The 4133-nt window shown below is 32.6% G+C and overlaps 1 protein-coding gene across 8 annotated transcripts in view; it reads left to right on the forward strand.

Moving 5' to 3' along the window:
* Positions 1–311: 311 nt before the first annotated feature.
* The window catches only part of LOC112904390 (protein lifeguard 3-like), a 37858-nt gene continuing 34036 nt past the window's right edge, over positions 312–4133 (forward strand). For 5 of the 8 annotated variants that reach the window (XM_025974278.1, XM_025974280.1, XM_025974281.1 and 2 more), the window contains exons 1-3: positions 314–501; positions 1641–1790; positions 1846–2058. The gene's annotated coding sequence lies outside the window, so the exon portion shown is untranslated. Of the gene's footprint in view, positions 502–1640; positions 1791–1845; positions 2059–4133 lie in introns of all 8 variants that reach the window. The other 3 variants (XR_003231076.1, XM_025974279.1, XM_025974284.1) reach the window with 3 other exon arrangements.

A 4133-nucleotide genomic window follows, 5' to 3' on the forward strand; every position in this document is an offset into this window, starting at 1 on the left:
GGGATTAAACGCTCCTCACCTGTTAAGTGTTTGACCGAGAGTTGCCTCCTTCCTTTTCTGGCCCAGTGCTGTTCTTTTCTACTTTGCGCCAATCAAACTGAAGGTCACATCGCTATAAAAAGTAAACGATGTATACCGCAAGTGTGCACCGGGCGCTAAGTAAACCCTTCTCCTAGAAAATCTTAGATTACATATTACATGAGTCAAGCATAACGGAACTGGAATTGAAGATACCTATCAGTATCAAGCTTTATTTTATTTTAATTCATTCATTTCTACATGTTATTTTGAGAAAATTTATGCTAAACATTTTAACAAGTTTTATTGATTACTGAGCGTAATCCATGGGTTTTGTAATGTTTACTTTCATTTTAGGTAATTATACAAATTGTATGTTTTGCATCTTTCGATGTATACTTTTATCGATACGCTGCAATAACTGGACTGATTATTGCTGCGCTGGTATTGATTATTATTATGTTAATATCCAGGCAGTCAAAGGTAATTTATTTACAATTTCTATTTCTGCTATTTAAATAGAAAAGTAAATAGTGTATCTTACTATATCAGTAAATAGTAAAAGTATGTGTAAAAGTTCAAGAAAGTTGAAAAAATACGAAGAGGTAGCATGTAAAGAGGAGATTTTAAAAATATTTTGTATATGACCATAATACAAAAAAAATGACTTTCAAACTTATGAAAGTTGAATTTAAGTTTAGACGGAAAATTGTCAGGACGCGAAATTTTTAGACATAGGTACTACACGTTTAGAGTCGTCAAATATTTCACCATTTCGCACATTTTTATCGAATTTTTATCCTTGGATATTAAAACCTGTTTATACTGTTACAGAAATTCCTTGATGTACTCAGAGCCTTCCAATTTTTAGAGTAAATCAATATTGTCTATTAGGTACTCTTGAAAATTACCGTTTTTTATCTTGTGCGTCTCAGATTATTTACAGCAGCACTGCAATCAATGAGTGACTACAACTTAAAACTAGTAAAAAAGTTTTATTTCCGTAATCATAAGGTCGTCAATCCTAAGACTGGTTGGACATGCACCTCCACTCTTTCCTATCCTGAGTTAATTTTCGTATTTCCCCAAAACTAGAACACCCCACACCCTTAACTATTTGTAAACCATAATCTAATATGTTTCTAACTAGCCCTTCATGCAGGTGAAGAGTCCTCTGCTCTCCTATTCTTTCCAATACCTCTTCATTTCTAACCTTCTCTATCCACGTTATCACCATCTTATTCATACCAGTATTTTTGTTGTTTTACTGTTATTTATTTTTATACAATACCGTTTTGCCAATACCGCATCCATTTTATTTAATCCTATCCCTAACTGTTCCTTGGCTCCTTGGTAGATGCTAATACTGCTATATCATCTGCAAATCTAAGCATACTAATTCTTCGCTCCTGTATATCTATCCCTATAGTTGTCCTGTCTTCAATGATGTTGATCGCGTCTTCGATATGTAGAGTATAAACTCAAAAGTAACGGTGACAGTGTCCATCCTTGTCTAACTCTCTTTCTCATACATATTTACTCAAAACATATAAGTTTTACTTTTTATTGCCTACATCTGACTAGAAAACATTTGAATCTAAAGGTACTCTTTAATATTACAGTGGGACATAACTAGCTGCAGTTTTTTACCTTTCGTAGGAGTAGTGGCTCTCCTATTGGCTACTGCGTATTTTTTTATTATTAATCTGATGAAGAATTCGTATGAATTTTACATTATCTTCAGTGGTGTTGGAGCAGCTATATATTGCATGGTATTTAATTGCACTCTTTTATTTGCTTTTTATATTAAATTAATTTTGATTTTAGCTGCATATATTCATGATACAGATTATTATGGCTTACAAGAAATATCAGATAGGTGCAGAAGATTATCTACCGGTAATCGTATATTTTTACATTTTGGATGTTAGAAGATTTATCGGTGTTGATTGAATGTATTAATAAGTATTTTGAGATTTATAAATGGTTCATTTTGACTATGCTTTATTGCTGATTTACAAGAATGTGCAAAACAATTAGGTACTATCTTGACGCTGAATGATCTCTAAGCTTAATTAACTAATCTGCAATGTTTGCTTGATTATCTACGTATTTATTTAACAAACTAATATGTGTTATAAGATAATTATTTTTAAACTGTTTTATACTAACTGTTTTAGTTTACTTAAAACTGTAACACCAATATAACAAAGGGGTGTTGAATCCGTTCGCAATACTGTTTGTATTCTTAAGGCAAATTTTGCCTATCCACAGATAATATAAATTCGACAATAAGAGCATTAGACGAAAATGTTCGTCGCAGTTCATATGAATTATTTTTTCTCTTAATTCTACGTAGTACGAAAGTACCGCATAATCTTCTAATTTTCTAAGTCAACATTAAATTGCGATATCACAACATCGCTGATTGGAAACATCCCCTTCCTTTTTGAAATAGGCTAAAAATAAATGACTTATTTACTTAATAATAAAATTTCATGTACACATTGCTTTGTTAAGGCAGTACAATAATCTGCAAACATCTTTAACCGCCGAAGGTTTGAAAAGCTCAATATCCAAAATAGACATCAGAAAAAGCAAAAATGAAAATCTGATTTTAATTTTAAACCGTCGGTGACTCGGCAAATAACGACTCCTATTTAGAAGGAAATGTTTGTTTGTCCAAAAGTTTCGACGTGTTTGAAAATACAGGACCTGTTTGTTTTGTTCTCATGCATTGTTTGTTATTTGTTATATTAGATTAAGTATTATTAACGCTGTTTATGTTACACTTTATATGCATGTAATTAGTCGAAGTCATTGGCAGTGTGTTAGTGTCGTAGGTCAGTGCAGAATAGTACAATAGTATTGTATTGACTATAATACGTTAGACTGGACTTAAGGATCCTGTACCTTGGCGGACACGTAGTCCTCGTCTACANCGCGAACAGTCAATTTAGAAATTCGAAAAATATTGTTAAAGGTGAATGTTTGGAGCGCGGGGCTGTACGGGTGCGATACATGGACGGTGGAGCGGTGGAAAATAAAAGGTTAGAAAATCGTTTCAAATGTGGCGTTACAGGCGAATGACGAGGATACCGTGGATAAAGAAAGTTAGAACTGAAGATGTATTAGAAAAAGTAAGAGAACAGGGGACTATGAAAGTCAATAAGAAATAGGCGAGATAGGTTAGTACGAAGTTAGGAGGAGTAGAGGTAGACCTAGATTAGATTACTGTTTGCAAATAGTTTAGGATATGCGTTGTGTAAGTTTTAAGGAAATGCGAAGATTAACTCAGGATAGGAAAATGTGGAAGTGTTACCAGTCTTGTAACTGATGACCTTATGATGATGTCTCAAGGTAGTTATTTCCTTAGTCTCTTTCAATTGGCGAAAAACCGTGTTTTAACCGGTTTCCGCATTTTTTTCTCTTTAATTGTTATTACCTTCGAAAACAATAAAACCAAGATTAGTACCTTAGCGAACACCGCTAAGAAAATTTTTCACAAGTAACTAGTTGAAAATATATAGTGTGGCGGATAATAACACTGCTATATTTAATTTAAAACATATATTTGACTAAACATTATATTAGACCCTTTTGTAAATATTTCTACTCGAATTCTTTTGTATCTGTCTTTCGATTATTATTATTCTCTGTGAAAATATTTGGAACAGTGTATTCAAATTGTTTTGTATTCAATTCTATCGCTATCAATAAATTTTATTACATGTACTTTCCAGTAATCCCTATTAATATTTCAGCTTCGCGTACTAACTGCATGCCGTCCGTAGTTGGCTTCCTTTCCTAGTTACAATTTTACGATGGACTTTCTTCGGTGATTTGGGACTCATTCTACTTATTAGTATTTGTTATCTTCAGAACTTATTAGGTACTACCCTATTAGTACCCTACTTTCATTAACCAAATATTAGTTCCACCTTCATATTTCTTTTCAATAAACTTTTTCTTTGATAATTTAGACAGTTCGTTCCGAATCTCTCGTTCTTCAAGTAGCAATTCTTTAGTTCTACAAGTTGTTAGATTAATTGTTATTGTTGTTGTTATTCGTTATATAGTTTTATTTTCTAACTCCGCGCTAGCTAAAACAGTAT

This window comes from Agrilus planipennis, unplaced genomic scaffold (assembly GCF_000699045.2).
Source record: "Agrilus planipennis isolate EAB-ADULT unplaced genomic scaffold, Apla_2.0 scaffold109, whole genome shotgun sequence".
NCBI lineage: Eukaryota > Metazoa > Arthropoda > Insecta > Coleoptera > Buprestidae > Agrilus > Agrilus planipennis.